Source organism: Amphibalanus amphitrite, unplaced genomic scaffold (genome assembly GCF_019059575.1).
Source record: "Amphibalanus amphitrite isolate SeventyFive unplaced genomic scaffold, NRLGWU_Aamphi_draft 000378F_arrow, whole genome shotgun sequence".
Classification (NCBI taxonomy): Eukaryota; Metazoa; Arthropoda; class Thecostraca; order Balanomorpha; family Balanidae; genus Amphibalanus; species Amphibalanus amphitrite.
Window position 1 is genome coordinate 172,560 of NW_024881872.1, and position 27,472 is coordinate 200,031.

Consider the following 27,472-nt stretch of genomic DNA (forward strand, 5'->3'; position numbering starts at 1 on the left):
AGTACCGGTGTGAACCGACCCGCACTGGTGTCGGCGTGATAACTGCGTCTGGCTGTGCTGGGTATGAAATATTTTGATGGACCAATACCTTGTATATTCTAATGATGCTGGATGATTATGTCGCAAGACTTTTTTATACCAGCAAGGTGCTTAACGCGGGATGCAACATTGCACATTAAGGGTTCGGATCTGTTTCCATCTGAACGACAAAGTCTCCCGTTCAGTCATGATGTGCCTATGGGAGTGTTTCTTTCTCAAGAATGGCTTTTACGGGCTCACTTCAAAGCGCATGCCAAACAAAACAGTTAAAGACGTGACGGTTTAATCCCATTCCCTTCTCCCTTCTCGAGTGGCCCGTCCATTAAACTCGGAGCGCTTCCCACCAACTAACGGCCATTCCATTCATAGTCGTCCACTGTTGTCTACACACATTACCAACTAACAAACAGGATGCCGCCGTCGGTCCCTTCCTTCGTGTAGCTCCTGTCTTTCCACCGACCGACGCGTCCTGTCCTCTCTCCCCGACCCGTCACGCTCGCATCAAACCACCCTCAGCGCAGATAGCGGGCCCGGTGGGCCTGATTGGGCCTTTGGCGGCCACAAAGCGCCTGCTGGTCGCCTGTCCGGATGTGTTCGTTTGACGAGCTTTTGTGAGGACTCGGGTGGTGTGAGATGCCCTGTGAGGAGCTGTGGTTTGGTAAGCCAGCTGTCCTGACGAACTGGGAATGGAGGACGACAGGGGTGGAGGGGGATGGAGAGAAGAGACCGGAAGTGAGAGCTGCTCTTAGAATATGTCCGCTCTGAGCTGTCTATGAGTCACCATGTCTGATTTCTCGCATCACACAGAATATGGGATGCATGTGTCATGTTCCTTTTTTGGAAGGGTGAGGTAGTTGCACCGCGGGTCTGTTCACCTTTCTGCAATAATGGATTCTCTCTGATCTGGTTCGGAGGCGCGTCTATTTACTTATGTTATTTCAACTCTTCCCTCCTTTCCAAAAACATTGCATGGCTATACCGATATGCAGGCCGCACCATGAATATGAACAGCACTGGCCTGTGGGTCTTCCCGAATCGGTATGCTGTCGGGTGTGTTCCCGTTTCGTGAAGCTGCACAATGACCATCAGCGGGCGCGACTGCTCTGGTCGTGGGTCGGTCGGCCGGGCCCGGGGCGGCCGTTTCGGCGCCAGCTCGGGTGGGTTACTGCGGCCCGGCCGCGGGCACAACTCGGACAGCACGAGCGCCGGGCCGGGCCGACCCGACTCGTGCGCGCCGCCCGTTAGAAGGGCAGATTCCTGAGCGGCGCGGTGCGGTACGGGCGGCGGCGCCGGCCGGCCGCCCCTCGGGCCCCGCCGCCGCCCGCCGGCCGGCCCCGGGACACAGGGAGTGGCCAGGCATGCCACCGCCCCCGGCCAGCGCGCGACCCAGCCTGCACACACGGAAACAAACAAAGGGCTCCCAAATGAACGGCCCACGGCGTCAGACGACCTCACAAGGATGAGAAAGGATAGCCAGAGCCATGGAATCCCAGATGAACCCTGAGACACTTCAGTCAATCTTGCACATGCAGTTTTCAAATGTCACTTGTTGCACAATCCTTGTCTTGTGACAAGTTTTTCCCACTTCCATCACCAATCCGTACCCAAACCGACCCTAAAGTCGAGTTCAGCTCGTTCATCTAGAGCTGCACCGTTAACTCGGCGGCAACAGATTGAGGCTGGACCGTTCCGATATTTATTACCCTGATTTCAGTCAAGTAGTTGGTTTTCCAAGCTGCGCTCTCCATTTTCCTTCAGATGATGGAAGAGACTGCATGGAACGATGCGTCCTGCGGCTAACAGATGGCGCCACCCGGGCCGTGGCCTGGGGACGGGTCACTGACCGACGCGCCGGCCGGCCGGCCGGCCCGGCCTGCCGACGCACGGACGTTTCATTCATGAAAGCCGCGGCGGCGGCGGCAGAGGCGGGGGTGGGGGCGGCCGAGCCCGGCCGGTCAGCTCAGTTCGGTGCCGCCCCGCTCCGACCTCTGTACCGACCTTGCCTGCGGAGGGCGGTGCTGCTCGGCAGCCGACGCTGGTCGGCCGGCCGGTCGGGCGCGGTGGCTGGCTGGCCGACCGGCCATTACGCCGGCCCGGGGCGACTCCCCGGGCGTCTGGCCACAGCAGAGGGTAGGAATGCCGCATCGGCCGGCCGCGGGTCTCTCACCGACCAGAGGCCCGCACCGTCGTCCTCTCCGACCGCGGCGGACGCCACAGACACGACGCGGCAGCTGCAGCGATGCAGCAGTTTCGGAGCCTCTCAGCACGGCCGTCCGCTGCATTCAGTTCTATGGCAGCTGTGGTTAATACGGATGAGTGTGGAGTCGACGGCTGTGATTCGTAGTCAATACGAGACCCGGCGATGCCGGCAGATGGTGTCAACGCGGCGTGACGTGACGCCTGTCACGTGACACGGCCTGGCGTGACGCTACAGTGGTCACGTGCGACGTGCGCTCGAGTCCCTGGAGCTTGTTTGTCGATGGCTGATTCTCGCCACTCCCCTCCCCTCCCTACCTGCCCGCTCCCTCTCACAGGGTCCGTCTCAGGTAGATACAAAGTGCGCACAAGTCATAACAATGGCCTCGGGTAAACCTTTCTTGTTTCTCAAAGATAACAACGTCTAAACAACCTGATTGTCGGCACGTCAGTGGTTGACCTTCGGCTCGGAGGCAGCACCTGTTTTTCGAACATTTTCTCTCTGGTAACGGACGGTATAAACTCCGCCTAAGTGGCCAACCGGCAGTACATCGATATAAACCAAATAAACGCCACACCGAGTCGTAAATAAACGTTCCTACCTGTGAAATCGCCGAGATAAACACCCGTTTCGGATAAGGTCGGGCGAAAATGCGATATACACTGCGGACATTTGTGTCGCTCGAAGGCCCTGTGATCGTTTGACGTTTCCTGGTAAATTTTTACCGTTCGGTACTCGGTTGTCGGTGATAACTGATTTAGCGTGGTTCATAGTTCCGCGTGACTTTCCTCCGATTGGTCGGGCGATGGCCTGCCAGCGACGCGAAATGCCTACCTACACTGTAACCATTCAAGCCAGTGTTCATTGTTATAGGTTTGGGGATGCTAGAAACATCCGTTCATGGAAAATAATTCAGTCCTGATGAAATTAATGCCTGTTTTCCCAGTCAAAAGACTTGTACGTACGCTAAAAGTACCTAAGTTGTACACTTAATTCCTACATTTTCAGGTGTGTCGTACTCGTAGATAGGTAAGTACCTAGGAATTATTAATAGGTACCTAGGTATTGTTTTAAATTCTATAGTGAGCCATGGCTTTGAACATTCAGTGAAATAGGTACACCGTATATTTTAAGGTTGTTACAGATATTCGCTTCGGACATTCACTGGCGGATCCAGAAACGCGGTCTTGAACGCTGGGGTCGAATTTGGAGAACCCCAAAAGGGTCTTTCCATTTCCAAGTTCCAAAAACACCTGTGGGGATTTTGATTCCTTACGCAATGTTGTGCGGTGTAAAGCAAACGTTTCATGATATAAGTTTTAATTTTATTCTCGAAAAACCACAAATTTTCGTCAATTTCGGTCGCTGTGGGGGCAGGCATTTGCCTCAAACACCCCCCCCCCCAGATTCATTCCTCGTTTCGGAGGGTCTCATGGGGGTGTAGCTCAGTGGTAGAGCGCTCGCTTCGCATGTGAGAGGCCCCGGGTTCAAACCCCGGCACCTCCAGCACAGTTTCTTACGTCTGCGTTTTCCAAAAAGAAAACTCTTGAAAACCCCATCCACAACCTTCGAGAATCGAGATACTATAAAGGTACTTATGTTGCTCTTTTTCCACCCTTCTCTGCGCGGAGACGGTGTTGTTCGACTCTCCACCGCCGGGAATATTTACGCCAGCTGCCCGGCGCGCCCAAGGTCGACAAGACGTCCCTGGCGAGCCAGGACGGTGCGCTGCTGCCCAGTCCCGCGGGCAAACCATGGCAACCCAAGGCTGAGTCAAGCCTGCGGTGACTCGAGTCTTTTGAAGCACTGAAAGATGCCGCACAAGCCGCAATTGGCCTTTGGGCTGAAAAATAGCAGCAGTTGGAGATCTCCTGTTTTGCTTTACCAAACGGGAAACGTATGATTTCGGAGATGTTCCCTTGCAAAGACCTTGGATAGTTTGTTTTTGTTAATCAATGAAGCCGTAACTGGAATATGCTGTCTAGTGTGTTATGTCGAGTTTATTTTACTAAGTGAATTTGGCCGCAAAGTCACTCACAGCTCACGTAGTGCGTTTCCGTAGTGTAGTGGTTATCACGTCCGCTTCACACGCGGAAGGTCCCCGGTTCGATCCCGGGCGGGAACACGCCTTTTGACCGGTCACGGGACGTCATGTTGTCCTATCGTGATCCATTCGCTTAGTTGGAGTAAGAGAGCATAACCGTTGTGTTGGGTTTACACGATTCAAGACGGACCGACCTACTCTCCCCTTTTGTCCCACAAGGGTCCATCTCAATTTTCGATTTTCCCCAGAAACTCAAAACCGATTCTGTCCTGACACTGACCCATCCGGCCTTCAGAATAGAATAATTACGAGTACTTGTGACTCAACCTACCTCAGTCCGCTCTCCATAGCTGCGGTTTCATCAGAATGGAATGTCGGGTTCACGGGCGGGGCCTTCCGGAGTCGAGGTGGCGGAAAAGAGCACAGTTCCTACGACCCCGATATGGGTGACCTATGAGCTGACCCGTGCGGTTTGTGATCGGTTGACCTGACCTGACCCGGCGCGGCCGGTGCCATGTCGGACTCCCATCAGCGCACAGTGGGCCGGAGAATCGATCATTACCGACACAAATGGCAATCGCGCTCTGAAGGGCCCGACATATATCGCCCGGAAGCGCTCTAATTAGTCTGCTCGATAAAAGAGGGTCGGAGAAAACGGAAACAAAACGGCAGCGAATTTCTTGGGTGTATCATGGATCAGTGCTGGGGCGCACCGGCTATTGCGTTTGTCAATGCTATTAGAGAGCTAACATTCTTGCATCACACCTTTATTGGGACAGTTTGGATTAAAGCACACAGCAATGCACAAGGAAGCGAAATCCAGGAAGTTTTTTTTTTTGTAATGGAGAACCTTTTCGAGGAGCGTGCCCCCGTTGCGTCTCAAGCCACTTTTCTTGATCTACCAGTGCAAGCGTGCTGGTGGCTGGTGCATGGTAATTTGATGATTATCAGAATTCTTTCATAACTTCTTGACTTCATTAGCTTTGTTAGCAAGTGTCTTTTGTTGCCACATTACTCATGTGACCTGCAGAATAAATGATATGCGATATTTAGATGCGTTTATGATTAACATGCTCCTCCCCTTCATTAGAATTCCAGTATATTTTAATGGCCTGCGATGCAGATTATAATGCTGGCTGTTAGGTCCTGCCTCCTACTGCTCATACCTAATTGCCAAGTAAATAAATTTTATGTGGAACAAATAAATTCAAATTTTATATGCTTTATAGGTATGGTGCAGATCTTTGGATAGCCAGTTTGTAATGAGAAGTGGCGAAATCTAGGTAATGGAAGCTAGAACTCTGCTCATCTTTTTCTTTACTGCTATAGCACTAGAGGGCTTGAGAATATCATGCCTTACGACTGCCAGCCGGGGGCTCCGCCACCGTTGGGGTCGCGGGGGTCCGCACGCTCCGATAATTTGACTTCCTTAATGCCGCCTTATGTATAAGGGTGTGAAGTGTGAACTCTCGGGCTGGATCATCCCCCTCCCCTCCTATTCTGGGACCGTGGCGAAGCCCCTGCTGTCAGCTGAGAAAAAAATCGAAGTCTTTTTCACAAACCTCTTGACAGTAAAAGCCTCCCACGCTGGAGTACTTTTAGCTGTGTTTGACTTCATGTATTGAGGTCCAAGCTGGCGTCACCCGGATATGCTTGGTGCTAAGCCTTCTAAGACCGCAATCTCAACAAACACTCGTTCCACATTCAGCCTGCGTGTGAAAAAATCCTGGGTACTTGGTAGACTGCACCGCAGTTCTTGCGTGCCGTGCGGCACAGTCTATCACTTATCAGTGATCGGAAATGCAGTCCCCAGAGGCAGCCGAATAAAAAAGAAGGGACGTTAAACATTTTTTTTCAGAGCAGGGTTGTATACGACTCAATCAATAGCAATCAATTCAATCACGACAAATTTGGGAAACCAATCAAATCAATCAAGTCAGAGCAGTTTTCGGGAATTGATTCAATCGACTCAAACGCGACAATGAAAGGAATCAATCAACTCAATCAAACGACTCAAACCAAGATATACATTAGGTTTTTTGCCCCACCAACTTGGAAAAGTGTCCATAGCAGTCTGGTGTACCTACCTACCTACCTACCTACCTACCTACCTACCTACCTACAGAAGAAACATAAAAATATTGTCATTTAAAATTATAAATTGCCATGCCATTCAAAGTTTCTATGTAATAAGGAAGGATACCTAGTGACGGACAGGTGGATCATGATATTGAGGTTCAATGGGTAGAATTGGAGCAGAAGTTTCATTTAATGGGTGCAAAATAACCCAGTAGTTGACTTCAACAAACGCCCCTTAACCCAAATCACCACCTTTCACCTAAAAGTTGTCAATTTAATTTTGGCCATATTCCAGCTAAGTCATCAGGCCATCTACCTCATGTAAAGCCCCCGTCTGTCTCTTATGTGAGTTATGCGGAGCTCTTCTGAATTGAACCCTGAACATATAAATGAACCTAGCTAGGTTTCATGCCACACTGACACCATATGAAAGTGGTAAAAATGTGCTACAAATTTGACAACTTCATTAGGTATGCTTTATGAAGACAGCAGGAAAGCAGGTAGGTACCTACTTACCTGCCTAGATGTGTCACTGGCTACCAACAGTACCAACGAAGGTAGATAGGTTATATGTGAAGAATTCAAAACATTTTATTGCAATACAATTTGAAACTGTTAGGACTGGGGGATAGGGATGAGCATTAAAATATATTTAAAAGGAAATGGAAAGGACAGGGACTCTGGAACCACAGGATAAGTTAAAGGCAAAGGAAGTAGGTACAAGGAAAATTAAAACCCGAAAACGGCACGGTGCGACCAAGCTGCGACTGCGAAAAAAAAAAAAAAACAAAGAAAACGTTTTGCCGATAAGTATGCTAAGCTTTTATAAATCCTTATTCTACGTCTTTTGATTTTTTGGTAAGATGACGTCATTGGTTATCATGTAGTTTGGTAGATCATCATAAAATAAATCGGTTGTACAACACCAATTTCGTTTTAATTATTATTTCATTTGAAATAAAACCACTTAATAATATTCGGTAAAATATTTTAGGGAAAATGAAATATATTAAATATGTTATGCTTAGGCTCTCAGGAGAAAAGGATCAACAAACGTTCTGCTGCAAATTAAACAATGCAGCAAATTAGCTATTAATTTACGTAAACGTAATTAGCGAGACGAAAACGACGCTTTTGTTTCAGTTATTTTTGTAGGGGTTTCAGATATTTATAGAGTTCAGTGGGTTGTTTCTGAGGAGATGTGGAGATGTGAATTATTAATTAATCACACTTTATTAGTATATAGGGCCTTGCACTTTATCATCTGGATTAAAAAAAAAGTTTCCTGCTGAGTGCAGAAAGGTAGGTAGGTGCATCGCCAGGTATTATCTCATCCATGGCCAGGTTCTATCACAGGATTGGAGCAGTTATTGCAGTTGAAAGTCAAAGTTGGCTGTTCATGTTTAGGCCCTGTTCTTTATTTGGCCATCTACCCCATATTGCAGTTGTGATGACAAGCAGTTTTCAGTGTAGTTTTGTGATCTTTGATGTCATCAATTGGTGTCATTATTTTTCGTCAACTAAAACTTATTTAAACTTTCCATTCAATCGACTCAATCATACGAGTCACTCTAATTTTCGGGAATCAAATCAGTCAACCAGTCGCTAAAGTCAAACGAGTCAGTCAACCAGTCATCTCGAAAAGTCAATCGACTCAATCCAATCAACTCAAAATGCGCGTTGAATCAAATCAATCAATTCAATCGACTTGATTGGTATACAACCCTGTTTCAGAGGTCAGGTGAGCTAGCAAAATACAATGTTGAAGTTGGAGTCTGGCACAGATGGGCGTAACGTTTCTGTGCTAATGCCTTATCGTTGGCATATTATTCAACTGTCAACTTGGCAACGATAATTTGACGGCACATGGAAGCAACTTATGCATTTTGCACGATATGATGCAGCTCATTTATTGAAGGTTTGAACCGAACCAAGTGTTTTCCGACAGTGCAGCGGAATATGATAACTCTTTGGAACTTTGAAAATGTTATTTTCCATTTATGTAATTCATGAATACCCGCTTGTTCATTCAACAGGAACAAAAATCAAATTTTGACTTATCGGGGATATGTAAAAACGACGACACATTACAAGAATTGGCCAATACCCTCCACCTTTTACTCCGAACCTTCCACAACAGGACCCGGTTCGGCTCCTTTGTTCGATAATTGTGCTCCCCATAACTCTTCACTCCATGTCGGACAGCTATGTCCGGAGCTGGCCTACTCTCTGTGGGCGTCCTCCTGACACCGGCGGCCACCTCGGACGCCCCCGGGGCGCCTCTCGACACTCACTGGGCGCCCGGGGCGCCGCCTCCAGCGGGCGTGATGCGTCCGACAGGCTGATATCAGACTCAGCGCGCTATCTATCACGGGACGGCCGGGACGCCGCGCCGGCGCCCAGTGGGACTCCACCTCCTCATTTCCTCGGCCATTACAGAACCATCAGACGAATCAGATTATTAGATAAATCACGCGTCGACGAGCGCCGGTAACGACGCTTCCTGATGGGCGCTACGAGATGCGGTGGGACGGAGATGGTGCGCCGTGGAGGCTGCGGGTCGCTCTTTGTCCACGCAGACCGTCTGACGCCCTGATCTTCCGTCACAATCACTCGTGGCTGCTCTGGAGCAGAGAGATCTCCTCTCGCCGCCGTCAAGGTTTGATCATAGGGTGCGCCGGCGCGGCGGCTGTGCGGCAGGTTTTGCGATGGTCTGAAAGCGGGACAAACCGAGGGGCGCGCTGCTTTCGACAGGGACAGTCTGGCGAGCGGCCGGCGCCGTCACGCGTCTCTCGACCTCTGACCCAGCCTGCTGAGGAATCCGCTCGTTACCAGAGGAATGCAGCGCGTCCGACCGTCCGTCCGTCGACCAGTCCGGCCAGAGGAATAATTAACAAACGGTCACCGCGGCCGCCCCAGTCGTCCTCGTCTCTTGCCGCTCCAGCACACTCGCGACAAAGCGGAGCGGCGAGACGCACCGTCAACAGTTTCGAACACCGCCGTCGGTAGCGGCTGAAACCGTTTCAATTTCATGTCTGCCTTTGATAGAGCGCGGCGATCTGCGTTCGCCCTTTGTTCGCGCATGTTGAACACAGCGCCCGATCAATATTCTGCTGTTCGCCTCCGTGATCCTTCGGATGAGATCGGAATTCCTCCGAGGGTCATAGACTCGCGTGTACACGCGGTGCACCGTGGCCAGCCCGCTGAACCTGCTGCGGAGCGAGTCGGGCGGTGAAAGCAGGCTGGGCTGAGGCATGGGACACCTGGTGTACTGCTAAGGTATGCCGTTTTTCGTACCCGTGGCATCTGCGTACAGCAAAGACTAGCTTGGTAAGAGCCGATTATCGCTCTGGAGATGGTTTTGATGTTCGCCTGCTCTTGTATGCGCCAGCTCATCCATCTTTGTAAAACAGCATCTGCAATAAGCTTGCTCGTCTCGCAAGTCGCATGAAGGGAAAGTAGGCACACACTTGTTCCACATGGTCTGGTCACGTCTCCGTCAATTTTCTTACTACTTAGTGGACGAGTGGAATAAGTTGTGTTCAATACCTACCTACATGTAAAATGCACACTTGGTTACCGTGGCTGATGTCCATCAATTAACATAAGAGTTAGATGCTGTACAGTTTTCCGTGATCGGGCGCACTCGAATCATTTGATTTAAAATTGAGCAAAGTCAATGTGTAGATTACATTGAGTCGATGCATCCAAGATTCCTCTACCACACGTAAGGCATCCATGAAGCAGATTGCATATAATATTGTTAAAAAGGGACAAGGGTTATATTGTTTCGCATAGGTGTGCAAAACAAAAGTCGATTATTCCAGCATGGGAATAAAAAGCAGGTCCGAATAGCATGTATGCAGCTGTTGCAGCCCGCCTGGCTGTTTCAGACTTCTATAAGGTATTGAAGAACAACCAAGCTTGGAAGGACTAGCTGTTTATTTTTACGACCAGCTAAAAAAAGACATGGTGTGTGGTGGACTCAGTAAGAATACAGTCGCGAAAGACAAGCAGTGTGCTGTGATTGGTGATGATCAATATATGAAGGCACCATTTGAACGCACTTCAATTTGTCCATTTAATTGTGAAAATAGAGACTCACCGGCAAAAATATCTCTGGCTGACATTTCACATCGATCTGAGTCATGCCATGACAACTGAGATAGAAAAAAGTGATATTGCCAAATCGTCATGTAAGGAAAGTGAACGGTCCTCAACAGAATTAATGCCACGTTTGTACGTGTCCTGAAAGAAACGATCCCGTTTACCGTTGTGGATAAAATGTTTCATATCATCAACTTTTGACTAGGAAAAGCATAATCAATAGTCAAAGATTTAGTGTGCTTGCGATAGATCATGCGAAATTTGATAAAAACGTTTTAAACTTTTTATTCTTTAAGTTTCAAACGCAACCGTTAAACGCTTTTGAACATTATGTAATTTGTGTATAAATATTCTGGATATAAGACGTCCAATGCTCTGGTTAGCCATTCCAAATACATTTCAAGCACATTAGCCTTTTTATTCCTAAATGTGCTTTGCTTGGCCACCTCTTTTTAATTTTGTCTCCCTTCCAATATCTGGGTCGGTGACGTTACGTCTCTTTCTGCTACATGCTCGGGCTAGTGTCTATGCATAGTCGACTACAGAATGATGCTCCACTTTTCACAGGCAATTATTTGCCTGGAGTGGTAGGCTGTGCCGCATCACACGGGCTGAGTTCACAAATTATAGCTTTGTCCCAATGCTCACAATCGACACGCTTAATGCGTGATAAACGGCACAACTTAGCGCTCCGGTCAACTGATAGCTTCTGAGGAGTGGAACATCATTCTGTAGTCGACTATACTTACCCCTTTCTTCCCAGATCGACCGTCAAATTATGCTATGAAAATCACTGAGCTGGATCTACAATCTACATGGTCAGCTGTTGTAAACGTACCTATTTCGCGAGTCGCAACATTAATACTGAAGCCAGTGAAAACAATAAACATAACTTACATGCCGCTCGCAAAACACATCGTTTCCATTGCTCGCAGTGGTAATCCGAAACGCATCAGCGCGGCTCTACCAACAACGCCCCTGTCGGAGCCATGTAGCTGTGTGTTGTTCGGTTCCAGAGCTCGGTGGGACCATGTTGTCCGCTCAGAACACGACCTGCGACACATATCTTCCTCTTTCGGCAGGTGACCCCACGCCGCCCGGCCGTCCGCCGCCGCTGTGAGATATAGCGGCCAGCAGGTTTATTGCCGCGATATGCACTCAGGCCGACATCTGGCCTGTATTTATTTCCAGGGCCGAGTCAGGTCGGCGGCAGCCATGGCACTGGCGTTGGTGCCGACGCCGCTGGCAGTGGCCGTTCCGCTGAGGGCCGGCCAGCCGCCGTGCGGGGCCCGAGCAGCATCTCGGAGGCGGCAAAATGGCGGCGCGGCCGGCCGGCCGGTCGGACGGGCGGCCTCCGCGGGGGCCGGCGGGTGCAGGGCGCCGCGCGCTGCAGCAGCTCCTGCAGTGGCGCTGCACACGCGGCCGCCGACACGGCGCACCGCCGGCGCATTATGCAGACATCCGGCGCGGTCGGCCTGGCCGGCGGCGCCCGCCGTCGGGTGTGACGTGTTTTATTGAGCCCTAATGGGATGGGTAAGGAGAAAACGCGATGAGAAGCCCAGGGGAGAAGGGCGGAGAAGAAGAGGGATGCGACGCCAGACGGAGAATAGCGAGAGGGACATGGGAGGGAGGATAGAGCAAGACAGAAATTAGCCATCTAATCAGAGTTACACAGACACTACCGACGCTTTTCGTGTGAATAGGAATTAAAAGCTCCGCATAAAGTTAATTAGTGGTTTGAACATTAAATTCAAAACAGGTGCCCTGCATCATGAAATGTGTGATCTATGGGACTGCATCGGAAGGGGTTAGCGTGAAATCGAGATGACGTCGAGACAGAACAGAGGGGTTCAAATTTTATGAAATATGAGCCGCCCGTGGCAAAGTACATCTACCCGTGCCTTATACGGCGTTCATTACCGTAACGCCACTTCTCATCGGTACATCAGGCCGTCCGTATCTTAGGGACGCCACCGCTACAGCTCATAAAACACGGCCGCTAAATTAAATGTGTCCAGCGGTGGTTAATTACAAGGTATCGCCGGCATCACCCGACGCGCACTGGTATGCGCTTTTGCATGGCCTTTGGGGTACTCTGTATGCTAATGGTGGACCCATTTTAGTGAGCCGCCGAGGTGATGCCGTTTCATAAAGCAGAGAAACTGACGGCGCCCAGCGAGGGGCTGCGACTTACCTGGAAACCCAGAGGGGCTGGACGGTGCGGCGGTGGGCGCCCGCCAGCCCGGTGCCAACTGCTCGGTGTTCGGTGCGTGCAGCGTGGCTGAACTATTGATCGAAACGAGTTGCAGCTATAGATGTGGCGAGTTCCCAGGAAACTTACGACGTCTTGCAGCTCATGACAGCTACATCGGAGAAGATATATCACCGCTGCACTGGTGTCTGCCTGGCTACGGCTATAGATTCGTCAAGTGAAGATTATCCGCGTTTATGTGCCGATACTGTTTCATGTGTTCTCTAGATGCATTTTAGATTTCCAGGTAGGCATGCATAATGTACAAGGCGCCTATTCCGAGATGAAAGCTGTAAAGGAGCGGGCGCTTTTTAGATCCCCAATCAAGCTTGTATAGTGGTGTGACGTCACTGGCCAGTTGTTTACGACGGCGTTTATGGTGGCGACCATTACTGCCGGTTTCAGTCAGCCGAGGCGCATTTTGAGGCACCGACGGCGCGCTTCAGACAAATAAATGGCGCATTTTATGATGAAACGAAAATATGACACTGTATTTTATGCCATAACATGCTATAATTTGTGAGTTATGCTACTGGTTCCCTTTTTTTAACCCTCGTCTCTCAGCTGCTAGATGAATATGCAGGTCGAGGCTTTTTTGCCACGTGCAGATAGCGTTCTTCACTTGCACCAGGGAACTGGTCCCCGCAGCATCCATAATGCACGTAGCAACAGCGAGGCTCTATACCTCACAAATTACATGGTTTGATGCAATTTTCTATCTTTCAAGAGATTGATGCGAAGAAAGTACCATTGAATAGATCGAATTCGAATTTCTCGGTTAGTTGCAAGATGCCTACAAAAACCTTGCACCGTCAGTTTACAAATGACAATTGACACGGGCCAGATGCAACTTTAAGAAATCCATCACATTCTTTGAGGTCGAAACCCACATGCCAATTCGTCGATGAACCTGTTAGGAACCGGATTAAACCATGGCTCGTTGGCTTGTCCCGATTCTTTATTCTCCTGTCTTCAGTCTCGGAGTTAACCATTGGGTCCTGGGACGTCCAGGGCCAGCCCCGGGCCCCTATTGAGCTGGCCTCTTGGCCCCGGGTCACAACTGCAGGTGGCGTCCCATCTTTTCGAATATTGCCCCCAGCAGTGCCTGGGGCTACGATCAAGCTCTGGAGAGATAATAGCCAGTTACGGCGGCGCTGCAAGGCCGGCCGATTCCGGTCCGCTTTACCTGTGCGTGCAGTCATTTGCCGGACGGTCGGGTGGGTGTTTCAGAGGGGGGGGCAGGGGGAGGGTCAGAATCGAAGGACAGCTGGAGCTGCGAGTGGGCCAGGAGGACATCCGGCGCAGGAGAGATTTTCCCGAGATATCGGCGAATGATTGTTGCGTTAAGCTATCTGTCACGGAAGTGGACTAGACACTATCGCGGCCATTGTTAGTAAACGCAACGTCGTTCCAATGAAATTGTGATTTATTAGTGTATGGTAGAAGGATTATTTCACTCAAACAGATTTATAGCTACGTTCTTTACCGTTTTGATTTCAAGGTGAGTGATACGCGAGTTCACTGCGGAAACATGTGAAATTTTGAGCATGGTTGATTCAAAGGCCCAATTTAAATATCAATGATAGTATAAACAGGAGGACGTACCTACTCTTGAATCTGATGACACGAAATGAAAATAGTTATCAGATCATGATCTCGTAATCTCGTCATAATCTTTGGGTAATCTCGTCGTCATGAATATCAGATCAGAACGACGAGATTACCCAAAGTCGTTATGAATAGGTATCAGATCATATTCATAAAGACTTTGGGTAGTCTGCAAAGACCATGCTCTCAGGAAACATCAAACATATCATTAGAGCTGCATTTACTATATGTATGTACAACTGGACATAGACGTGCTGCTCAGTCCTGACACTATATGTATCGGTGACAGCCGACGTCTCCTTTGACCTTTGTTGACGTATATAATTAATTATTGTTTTGTAAGACATGGCTGCTTTTTGAGGAAAATGTAGCAAACCGTACCAATTACTACAAATAGTTACTTCAAAGAGTATCGCGTCTGTCGTGATGCTTTTGTTACGTCAACCACGAAAAGTGAGAAGTCACGACACTTACGCTTTTATGTCCTCCACAAGCGTCACGCTGTATAGTTTTCACATTCGGCTTTCGTCATCGCTTATCAATTCTCCCTGCATTGGATCCGGGAGTGTGGCTAGGTAACCGAACTACTGTAAAACGAGGCGTTATCCGCATACTCGCCCGCCTAGTTTTCCTCTCATTCGTACCATGTGGTTCACGACATAAGCGAAATAGCCACGATTTTTCAATTGTATTTGCAGTATGCAACGATGACTAAAGCCGCTATAACGGCCTAATCTCAGTAATGTGGCATTCCCTTCGAGAAATGGTAATATCTTCTTAATTAAATGGCACATGATGCATCATGACGAACATCGTCATAAACATCGTTGTTCAAATTGTGTTCATTGTCCTCAATAGTATCAGCCATGAACATTGAGCATATCTGAACCTGATCTGAACCGCTACTAGTGAAAGCCGACGGACTCGCTAGAGATGCCGTTTCGGCTGCTGTGGTCCGTCTGAGCTGCTGCACCGGCTGATCCTGCGGCCATTTCGGCAGTGCTGAGCTGCTGCTGGATGGACCACTCCCAGCCGGAGCTGCTGAGACGATCAGCCAGTGAAGATGGCATCCAAGGTCGGCAGAGCACCGGCAGCCAGTCCTGCCGTCCGGTGTCGATGTCGAGCCCGTCTCGGAGGCCGCGACCGCTAATGTTTCAGCGGCCCTACACGAACTCCGTCGTAAAGCGTCGGTTTTAGTGGCGATAACCTGGCCAGTGGCTTGGAGCCGGCCCGTTGGCCGACCAGTGGAGCGAGCCATAACCGCAAGTCGCCGCGACAGGTCACCGGGCACCGACACCGACAGCGGTCAGCCGGCGAGCCCGCGGACCGCGCAGTGAGAGCCGGCCCGGCGCGGAGAGACCGAGAGGCCGGCACAGCCCTGGGAGTGGCCGGTCTAATGGCGCCCACAGCCGGCAGAGAGGCGCGCTACATGGTCGGCGTGGTTTGAAGGAGATTTAGCAAGGAGAAGAGAATGTGTACTAACCGACCAATTCTTTTATGAATGTGGTAATTAACTTCGTGTGGCTGCATGTGATTGTCTGGAACAAATCGCGTCAAATTAGCACCTTCCCGTCAAGTTTTCTAACTTCCCCGCATTCACGATAAGACTTACTACAGACCTGCCTCGTTCTAGTTAATTATCAGACTGTAATTACAATGTGTTTTCCTCAAGCGCTTGTATGTACGCTCCACAAATGATCACACAGTTTGGCGAGTGCTGTCAGCGTTAACAGCGCTCATCAGGAAAACGGACGTCTTGCGTGTGTCTCACCAATGTCTGTGTGTTTAATGAGATCCAAAATAACGACTTGTTCTTATTTTCAGGTGAGTATCGACGCACAGAGGGCAGAGACCGCCGGAGGCTGCATTTAGGTAAGTGTGTGACGTCATAAGCGACGGGCCAATCACGGAAAGAAGACGGCCGGTGTACTCCAGTTTGCATTGGCCTTCTGTCGGCAATCAACGGTCCACTCGCGTGAGTAACCAGGTAACGAGGTGACGGCAAGCTCGGAGTTCACCCAAACTTCTTTATCCGGTACTTCCCGAACCCCCTTTGATGGCCAGCCTCATTAGAGTCCGGGCTTGTTCTTCGTACGCCGGGGTTCCTTCCAGGCAGGAAAGTGGGCCTTCACATCGGTAGTGATCGCCTCGAAACAGGTGTTCGCAGTTGACCGTCGAGTTTCTGTGCATCGGTGGTCGCTCCTGAAGATGCGGTCAACGTTCCGAGGATAACGTTCTCGTGACTTTTCTGTTTCGTATGGGAATGACAACATCGGCAGACGGACTGCGGTGTTTACAATGCGATATGCTGTAGGTATACAACATAACTGTCCATGTTATAATTTAGCGTTTTTTATAGTTACCAATTAATTGGTAAGTTTGTAATGCAGATGTGGCTCAGTCATGACGTGTACTTGCATCGTTCATATTTCTGCGGCTGCAAACACATTATATAAACCAATTCTGCGGCAAGATAGTCTCGTAGTCAAGAAACATGAGCGACATAAAACGTTTTTTTTTTCTATCACAAATTACCTCAAACCTTATTGCGTTCAATATTTTCTTTCCTCGTCGTGTTCAATGCAGAGTTTACAGCCGCACTATACCTCGTTAACTATTATCTAACCACATTAAAAATGTAACCAGTTTAACACAAAGCTCCAAGAAGCAGCCGCGCTCCGAAGCCACGTGTTGACAATGCGCGGCATATGTTTGTAAATCCGTTTGTTCAGGGAAACACACTGAGTCTTGCGCAGGTCCGGTTGGGGACGGGGAGGTGTCTGGAGGGATCCTGCTGCTGCTGGACCCTCCTGGGGTAGCTCTTCGTGCGCGACGCTTTGCGTATCTACATCAGCGGAGCGCACGAGATTTGTATCAGTTACTCAATAGTGTCGGGCAGGTCGGGTCGGAAATAGTCCTGATATAACGCGGCTCGCGCGGCGCACGTGTGACGATAGTGGCGCACAAATCTGCCGGTCTCGTGCGGCGACGATAATGCCGCGGGCGTAGCGTCGAGGACGATAGTGGCGCACGGGCGCCAGATTTGACGATGGCGTGCGTCGGAAGTGGTGCTGATGTGAGCAGGACTGAGCTCAGAAACCCCGGGCTTATGGGTTTGGATGAATCGACACATGAACCGGATGGTGTCCGAGAGTGATGGAACCATTACCGGTTCTGAGTCACTTGGAAGTTTAAACCATTCATGTAACTATCAGGAGTGACTTGAATCTGCTTGACTGGAGTCTTAGAGCCTGAAACTTGGATTAAATGATTATCTTAGAGTCGCCCAGAGTCACCCGGAGCGAGCCATCAATACGACGACCGTAAGGTGAACAATCAGGAAAGCCTGCTCCAACGGGGCTCTGGACGACTGTCGCCAACAAAAGGAGTGCTATTTTCCTGCAGCCTTTGTCCGAAATAAGAGCTCGGGCCGCCGCTGTGACACCACACATACTCGGCGTACTGAGAACCGGTGGCGCAGAGCGCTGCCGATGCCGGCTACGTCCCTCCGCCACGTAGCCTTGGAGGCTGCAGATAACATCAAACAGGGAAAACATCATTGCATTGCGACACGGCGCGGCGCGGCCGGCGCGTTCGGATGCCCCCGGTGTGGTGCCGGTGACCGCCGGCGGCGCGGACGGTACCGCGCGCACGCTCCCTGCCGCGTGTTTGCGGTGAGACGGGTTCCTCAGGGTGGCAGCAGGCAGCCCGCGCGCGTCAAACCCACTCAGGCGCGCGCCAGGCTCTTATCAACCGCATCACAACGACCCGACGATGCACTGAGGTTTTCGGGAAGTGCTAATTGCGGTTACCAAAAAAGGCCATCTGTAGGCATCTACAGACAAGTATTCAAGAAAACATTCGTATGAAAAATCGTTAGCTTTGTCCTCCAGACTATCGGGGAATGATCTGGAAGGACATACCTACATGTACCATTATTTAGTAATTAGTGATAACGACTTTTTCAATCCACCCAGCCACATGGGCATGACTTCAATACCATTTAGTGTCTAGTGAAACATTAATATGATGGATGTGTTGAAGTGAACGCAAAATATATTTTAGTCCACTAAGTGATACTGAGTTCTCCAGTCTTCCGCGGTGATCGCATATTTCCAGGAAAACAGGTAGATAACAGCTAGATCACGACTCTATACCATTTACCTCATGAAATGCTCACTGCTTGTTGTGTTTCAAGCATGCGTCATTTCCACGCTTGTCCGAGTGATACTTACCGCTAAACGTACCCAACATCCGTGATAAACATTACATTCGTAACAATCTGAACACAACGATTTAGTTGTCGTCGCCATCAGAGAACACGTGTTTGTTCGTCCGCTTCCGTGACTTGACTATTCACACAGCGTGCGTGGCGGTACAAAATGCCGCCAGACAAAATACCTGTTCTCGGAGTTCCGCGGCCTGGGGGGTTTGGCGACGGTGTCCTCTGTTTGTCCATTATCGCTCCCTAACTAACAGGCGGAGACCATCGGTCGTTACACGCGCTTCTACATCACCGGATTCATCACGGACACGTGATTGGCCATCTGAAGTCTCGAGGTCACAGCTCCTCAAGGCTAGCCGCATAGCGACAAATGCCGACAATAGCACAAATCGCGACTATGAGGCAAACATTCAGTCGGGAAGGATAGCAGCACTTAAAACAGACTTCGCCGGCTCTTCGTTGTTGAAATGTCATCGCCTTGTTCAGAATACTCGCGTCAAGAAATGCCGTTTGTCAGATAAATTTCCTACATTTCCAAAATGAAAGCCAAAATCGATCGCGCTTATTAGTACCCCGTTATAGTTTGAGCTCTTTAGATAAAGTAGTTTGATAAAAGTTGTGTCTTATTTTATGTAAAAATGAAATGGTTTTCGTTATCATCTATAGAAGTTATATAAGAGACGCTTACTAGTAGGTTGTAGTAGGTTGTTATCGGAAGTTAGGAAAGTGATGTCCTAAAGATCTGGGAATGAAGCCTAAAAATTAGCTAACTTACTTATATCTTATTAGTTATTTTAGACTAGTATCTTGGCCTGTCATTTTTCAACGCGTTTGCCGTTTGCTTCCTTTCCGGGCACTGATTGTGCTCGGTTTTTCTGATGATAAGCGTTATCATGCATTTTGTATGCCTATTGCATATCCATTGTATGCTCTCTCTGGTATGATGTTATTATGGGCCAACAGCGAAAATAGCTCTTGATACGCTTTCGTGCTCACTCATTTTCTTTTCTTGTTGCCTTTTCGGCACAAAAGCAAAACCTATTGCCGTGTCAATTTGTTTTTTATCAAACTTGATCAGGTATGCCTACATTTGCGTTTAACTACACATTAGTGAAAAGAGTCTCGCTTCTTTAACCCGCGCCGTGCTGGGGGGGGGCGTTTTTACGCCCCCCCCTCAGGTTTTTTGCGAATATCTCAAAAACGGCGGCGCGCAGCGCCGCCGTTTTTGGTACACGTGTTCCTACATCATTTCCGCACATGTTGTGAAAATTTCAGACCTAGGCCGTTCAAGGTCAGGTCACCAGGTCACGTCAAGTGACCTTACCTCAGAAAAAGTTCAAAGGCTCGCTATAGCTACACCGACTGAACGATCACTTTGAAACTTTCAGCGATTGATATGAGTAACAGTATGTATAAAATGTATATCTCGGATTTTTGATATCTGTGACCTAAGGTCAGGTCAATTTTGCGACCTCTCCATTATAAGTCAATGGGAGAAAATTGAAATGCGCCTCTTTTGGACGAATATCGTTCAAAACGCTCTCAAACATCGGTTCATAGGTAAACATGACACACTGAATAGGAAAAATGCACCTGTGACCCCTCTGTGTGCCCCTGAGGTCATCTCAGGTCATGAACGGTCGCCAGCAGTTTTTTGGCTATAACTTTTGATAGAGACGTGCTAGAGCGGTGAAAACACGTCAGATGTGTTCAGCTCGACGATACGGATCGACTGATATGCAACATGACCCTTTTCGGTCAGGTCATGACCTTGACCTGAGGTCAAATTTTCAAAATGACCTTTCAAGGTCAACGAATAGTTCATTCGACGCGTCTCGACGAGAGGAACACGATGCTGGCAAAAGTAATGTCATGGCGCTTATGAGTCAAAAGTTATTGACGAAAAAACGTTTTTCGTAAAAACGGCTATTTTTGGAGTTTTTGCCCTCTGGAGGCTAAACCGTTGACCTGAGGTCAAATCTGAGAACATTACTCAGAAAGGTCTGTAAAAGGGCTATCGAATGCGCTTTTCCGCGGCGCTGTAGCTCTATCGGTTCCCGAGATAGCCGTTGGCAGTTTCCAAAATGTTGAAATAGTCAACATTTTACCTTTGGTGACCTCTGGTGACCTGACCTTTGACCTGACCCAAAAAATGACCGAAGTGTTTTCGTCTTTATTTTTGACGCTCTTTCGATTGCCGCTTACCGCGTGTCGCTACGTGGCCCAGGAGCCGAGTTAGACGGGGGGGCGTGAAAACGCCCCCCCCCCCCCCAGCACTCGGCGGAAAGTTCAGGCCACCAGCACGGCGCGGGTTAATGTGGCAAAAACTGCCGCTCCCCATGACCAACCATGACTTGACAATGCACACATGGTTGATACCTCCAAATACCGAATTTTAATCATCCTCAGGCCAGTAGTGGCGGAACACCTTCAATGAGGGGGGGTCACTGCCGACTTTTGGACCCATTCTTTCCATGCAACGCCCATAGGGCTAATGTTAAAATGCCAAAATCAAAGGGGGGGGGGCACGGTGCCCCGGTGCCCTCCCCGTTCCGCCGCCTATGCCTCAGGTATCAGTCGTCTATCTTCGTTCAAAGAGCACGCGTTTTTGTTTACACAATAATGTCTTTTTTCACACAAAAAACGAACAGCAACTACTGCATTAGGTTAATATTACCTACTAGGGTATACCTAATTTAGGTATACCCTAGTAGGTAATGTACCTAATTGAATAATTAAAAAAAAAATCCCTCAGGCCCGGCTCGAAAAAGAACTTTGAGATCAATTTGTTCCACGTAAAACTATGCATGTTTCTTCACAAAACACTCTTCCATCGACAAGACCCAGTCGAATGGCAGAAGCGACCTCGACCTTACTCTTCTTTCGTACCCAGCCGAACTCTTCTGGCTGTTCACTGTTCAGCCGTTACCTACACCACTACCTGGATCTAACCGCACCAGCACCTCAGCGGTGTAATGGTACAGGCGAATCCCTCTCACTCCACGAATGTTTACCTGTAATTTAGCCGGCCGCGAGTGGCCTACCCAGAATGCGTCAGCGGCGCGGTGGTCGGCGGCAGGTGGCCGGGAGGTGGCGCGCCAGTCGCGAGCGGACGTTCAGTGAGGAGGGAGTGTGTCGGTGCCGGGAGGCTCGGGCGGGGAACGAACACGGACAGTGCACCGCCGCCACGCGCTAGCCAGAACCGCGACCGTGTCTGGCAGACATCGCTGTGCGAACGCGATTGTCCAAAAGTCGCCTGCAATCGGAATCCGAGCTAGGTAAGGCCTCGCCGTCGACCTACGGTCAGTGCTTTGTTGACGGCGCACTGCCGCTGAATCATGAGCCGACCACGAGGTGGTTTAATGTTTGGCTGAAATCATAGCTTTTGTTTTCACGCCTTGATCAGTATTATCGTGATACCTCGAACGTAAACATGCCTGTGCTGGTCGTGTGCTGATGCGTGTTACGCCACCACCTCCCCGCCTCTGCCACACCGCTGCTCTGCCACTCTCTCCTCCAGCTCCCAATAATAAGTAGCCACGCTGTGCGGTGAAAGAGCTCGTCATCAGACCGGCCCGTCATACGTCCGTAGTACGTTTCACGTCGTACGCAGCGGGTCGCCTCACCGCCCTGACCTCGCTCTGTGTGCCCTCCACCGATAGCGTCCCTCCGATACCACCTGTTGGTCAAACACCGACCCCGATAACCGCCTCAGGCTCGCTATGTTCGCTGTCATCCGTATCGGTTACGTTTGCGCTGCACTTGAGGTGCCTCTCTGGCGGTATCATGCTACCCGCGCGGGCGTCTCGGCCGGCCCGTGGGACCCGCGCTGCGGGGGCCGCTGAGGTGGCTCCCCTCGGCCCGGCGGCCGCCGCTCGGTGGTCAGCTGGGCCGGCGCGGCCTCGGCGGGGACCGGGCCGGCCGGCCGCGGCCCGCTCCGACCGGCCCGGCAAAAACGTCACCTCGGAACGCGTGGAAAACAATCTGGCCGGCGGCGCGGGCGACGGGCTCGCTGTTCGCGGCTCCCCGCTGCCTCCGCTGGGTCCGAGAGCCCCGCACAATCTCGACAGCACAGCAACAGACAGTTCTGGACAGCGTTAGACAGTCCCACAGGGTCCCAGACATTTCCGACTGCAGAAGACAGTGGTGGACATCCTCGGATAGTCTCGGACAAGTTCGATTAGTCTCTGACTTCTCTGGACAACCGCGACAATAGCAAACAGTTTTGGACATATTCCGACAGTTCTGAACATCTCCCTGATAAGGAGAACATCCTCGGATACACCGAACAGTCCAGTGCAAGGACAGACAGCCCAGGACATCCCGACAGACCCAGACCGACCCAAACAGGCCAGACAGACCCGGACAGGCCAGAAAGACCCAGACAGACCCCAGACAGACCCGATAGACCCAGACAGCGCCAGACTGCGCCAGACAGGCCTAGACAGATCCAGACAGACTCAGACAGGCCTAGACAGATCCAGACAGCCCCGAGCAGCGCCAGACAGTCTCGGACAGCGCCGGACGGTGGCGGCGGCGTCTCAAGGAGGCTCGGACTCGCACAATGGAGTGGGCTGTCGACCTGTCGGCTCTCGGTCCGGGCTCGATTCGTCTCCGCCGCGCTCGTCAGGCCGGCTAGTCTGGGGTTGGGTGTCACGGAGCTTTGTCCGTGTTGCAGAGAGATATTGGAGAGTTAGAGGACAGTTGGAGCCGTCTCACGGGTATCGGTTTCCAGAAGACCATGAATCAAGATAAAACTGAGATTGGGATAGGTTACAAGTTACACAAAAGCTGTTCGCTTCTAGAAAACATAAATGGTCTAGGTAGTGGTACACACCTAAACCAAGTTGCGAAGACTTATTTTAACTTCATCGGCAGAGAACATCCGTGATAAATGTTAAAACAATTCCAGCCGATTGTTCTACAAGTTTCTCTCGAATCCTTCAAACCCTTGCCTTGGATGGTATCTTCACTTGTCAAAGACAATGGAGGTCCTGAGGGCCATTATTTTCCGAAATGCCTTTTCAGTTTTCACCCCGACATTCCGCTCCCCGCCCAATAGTTACCCCAGTTGGGATGGGCTCCAAAGGGGACGAATAACGATCTGAGGCAATATCCAGTGAAACACCGTTACCCTGGCGTCTCCCTTCGTTCTACTGTCTGTGCAAGTAGAGAGGAAGGAGGGCACTGTCCCGGCGCACGATGAATTTTGGTTACGATTTGCATCAGAGGCCTAGGCTTGTTTTGTAAAAAAAATCGATGCCTTTGATTGTGAAATAGCTAATAGCTTGTCTGAAAGATAGAAAAGATATCATTTTGTCTTTCAGGCATTCAATGTCAGTTTTGCTCATGGTGCATATGATCGATCTTGTCTGCATCCAATGCCGATTGGCTTATTGTCTTCTTACTGGCATAATCTGGTTGTTTCAAACCGCTGTATCGTGTTGGGTGGATAATTGTGAACAATGCCCAGCTCGTCAGAGCGGCTGACAGCTCTAACGTGCCTTCTGAACTTACCTTACATATATTATTTTTCACCTTCAAGGTCTGAGGAAACTGTACATTTGTTAAGCAAAATAATTAACCCACCAACAAGGTACCTAAATTGATCCAAATACTTCTGTATGTTACTGCCACGCTTCGAAGATACTATTTTTGCTTACTCTGTCGCATGGTTTTAGAGTTTCACATGCAGCAGATTTTTTTTTATTTACACATGAGACGATATAGCGCCGGGACGCATTTCATGATAAATGTATTACTATTTTGGGACCGGAACAGTTTGCATTATGAGCACATTATGCGATGCTGAGGAGATTTGTACGCTTTTGAGGCCGAGCCACGAGATCTGGTTCATGCCGTTACGAGTAACCCGTCTCATATCAGTCGCATCATGGTCGTGCTCGTCGTGCTCATCAGAGGCGCTCAGACAAGTCGTCAGCTCGCGATGACACATCGGGTAATCCACTCGAATTGAAACCGTTCTTCTCGAAACACGTTATCTGCGGAATTAATGTTAGTAGCTGCGGGAGTTACCACGACATTTGCTATACAGTAGGTCAGTTATCTGTGAACTGTCACATGTCGGCCCGAGGAAATTATTCCTGCGCTCATCCAGATTGCATGCAGTGCCGATTAGCATATTTGCGCCGGTGTTCTAGGAGTTGAGGCTATGTTGGCGAACCGTCAGCCTGCCGGCCAGACTTGTGCCAAGGTCCCAAAAAGATCCGAGATCCAGGGTTCGCAGAGTCCAAGGTCTGGGACCTTGATGGATCCTGGACCTTGCATTGCCATTTTTGTCGCGAGACCTTGGAAACCCAGGACCTTAAAACATCCATATGCCGCGAGACCTTGGAATCCCAGGACCTTAAAACATCCATATGCCGCGAGACCTTGGAATCCCAGGACCTCAACATTTGCATATGTCGCGAGACCTTGGAATCCCAGGACCTCAACATTTGCATATGCCGTGAGACCTTGGAATCCCAGGACATCAACATTTCATGTGACATGAGACCTTAGAAACCCAGGACCTCAACATTTCATATGCCGTAAAACCATGGAAACCCAGGGATTAGGACCTCAAAATTTTGGTATGCTGCAAGACCCTGCAGAATGCAGACCTTCAGTGCTAGTTTTATTATTTGTCATGGGATCTTAGGAGAACGGTCTGGACCTACACCACCATTTTGTTGAGGGACCTCAAGAATCCTGGAAGCTGGACCATGAGGTTTATGTTGCAAATGGGCCACTAAGGACCCTGCACTAGGTTTTGTCTGTAAGCACTTCAATAAATATCTATGGTTGAGCGACCAGCTGCAAGGGGCTAGATAGCTACACGAAGAGAAAACGAACCAGACTGTGTAGACATATATAGAGCAAAATCATTGCCATGGTTGTGAGGCAGAACTGGAACAAGAGACCTGGTAGCTTTTTACATTATCAATGTTATGGATTATGAAACTGTCAAACAGTGGACAGTGGTGGTTTGGAAAGTTCTTTTCTAATCTCACCTCACATATTTTCTGGGTTGTGATATGCCGGGCTTGAAGCTACTTGGAAGCTACCCACTGACCAAGTAAGTGTCAAACTTATTTGTTTTGCAATTCATCAAATCACCATTGAGCAATGAGCAATATAAGCAATCATTCCATGACAGTTCAACTTTTTCGTTTAGCAGGTTTTCGTTGGACAATTTTTCGTCTGCAGATTTTCGTCCGCAGACTTTCGTCTATGCATTTGTTCGTCTGCCCTAGAGAAAAAACCCATGTGCATTTTTAAGCCCGCGCATTATTTTCAAAGGACATTTTCCGCCTCGTCCAGACGAAAAAATGCCGGATGGAAAAATACTTAGACGAAAAATGCACCAAATTAATTCGAACAGACGAAAAAATGCAAGACGAAAAAGTCAGACGAAAATCTGCCGACGAATAACCGGCTGACGAAAAAATTGTCAGATGGAATTTTGTTCAGAGCCTTCAATCTAATGTGAATGAACAGTAAGTAGGTAAGGTTTGCGCTCGCTGATACTCTAATTCTATTGGCTTAGTCGATCAGTTTTTCTGTGAGCGCTCGCGCAAACAAGACTTAGAACATATTTTACTTTTTATCCTAGGTATTATGTAACTGAATGTGCAGAAAATCGAAAGCAATACCTATCCAATTCAACTTTTCCATTTCTATGAAGCCTGTAGGTTTTATTTCTGGTTTTTTATATTGCCTGAAAGAATACTTGAATGTCTGTCTTCAATAACTGTAAGGTGCTATCCTACATTCCTACTGATAAGGTAAGATTGAATTGAAAGGGACATGACAATACAAATTGCAAGGTACCTATTACCTACCTATATTTTTTACGAATTTGTCAGGTTAAAGAAGGAGAGATTGATATTATGATTCATTTTTAACTTGTGTTGAAGCTCCCCCTACCTATGTTGGTTAACGATAAAACCACCACAGTCCACAGGTTTGCCTGGTTCTGCCCCTTTAAATGTTGCTGGGCATCCATTGGCAGAATATTTAGAAGTAAGTCTGCTCATCAGAATGTTAATTTGTTTAAGTTCTTGTTGTGGGACCCTGAATACTTTGGATCCTGAGATGTATTCTTGCCGTGGGACCTTGAGGACTGTGGACCCTGAACTCTGAAGTGTGTACTTGTCATGGGACCTTGGGGACTGTGGATCCTGAAATTCACACTTGTCGTGGGACCCTAGGGACTGTGGATCCTGCAATGCATTATTGTCGTGGGACCTTGGGGACTGTTGATCCTGCAATGCATTCTTGTCGTGGGACCTTGGGGACTGTGGACCCTGCAAAGTATACTTGCTATGGGACCTTGGAAACCTTGGATTCTAGAAATTGAATTTGCCGTGGGACCTTGGAAACCTTGGATTCTAGAAATTGAATTTGCCGTGGGACCTTGGAAACCTTGATTCTAGAAATTGAATTTGCCGTGGGACCTTGGAAACCTTGGATTCTAGAAATTGAATTTGCCGTTGGACCTTGGAAACCTTGGATTCTAAAAATTGAATTTGCCGTGGGACCTTGAGGATCCTGGATCTTGATTTTTGGTCCCGGCACAAGTCTGCTGCCGGCCTCCTTCGGCCAACATCTTATCGAGTGATCGGTCGAAGGGCGGCTCAGCGTTCTGGGAAGCTCTGCGAGGGCCGTGCAGCGAGCACCCTCACCGGCCTCCGCTGTCCCGGCTAATGGGACGCGACGGCCGCTTCTGGGCAGGTCGACACGCCCCGGGCGCTATCGGAGACGGCCGATCGGGCCGATTCTTTGTCTCGATGCCCCTCGTGACCCGCGGGGATGGTAAATAACCTTATCGGAGAAGGGAATAAAGCCTATCTGCCATCGTACTTCAGCCGGTCAATATCGTTCTCAGCATGTTACAAAGGCCCTCTTGCAGGTAACTAA

At 49.4% G+C, this 27,472-nt stretch overlaps 1 protein-coding gene and 2 non-coding genes across 4 annotated transcripts in view; all 3 read left to right on the forward strand.

Annotated features, from left to right (window-relative positions):
* Window positions 1–27,472, forward strand: part of LOC122389998 (epidermal growth factor receptor-like) — an 86,163-nt gene that overhangs the window by 26,934 nt on the left and 31,757 nt on the right. The window contains exon 1 of one of the 2 annotated variants that reach the window (XM_043382557.1): window positions 21,649–21,828. The exons of the other annotated variant lie outside the window; for it this stretch is intronic. The gene's annotated coding sequence lies outside the window, so the exon portion shown is untranslated. Of the gene's footprint in view, window positions 1–21,648; window positions 21,829–27,472 lie in introns of those variants that run through there. 2 annotated transcript variants of the gene reach the window in all.
* On the forward strand, window positions 3,671–3,742 carry Trnaa-cgc. The gene has a single exon. It is a non-coding gene; the product is annotated as a tRNA-Ala (tRNA).
* Trnav-cac lies at window positions 4,289–4,361 on the forward strand. The gene has a single exon. It is a non-coding gene; the product is annotated as a tRNA-Val (tRNA).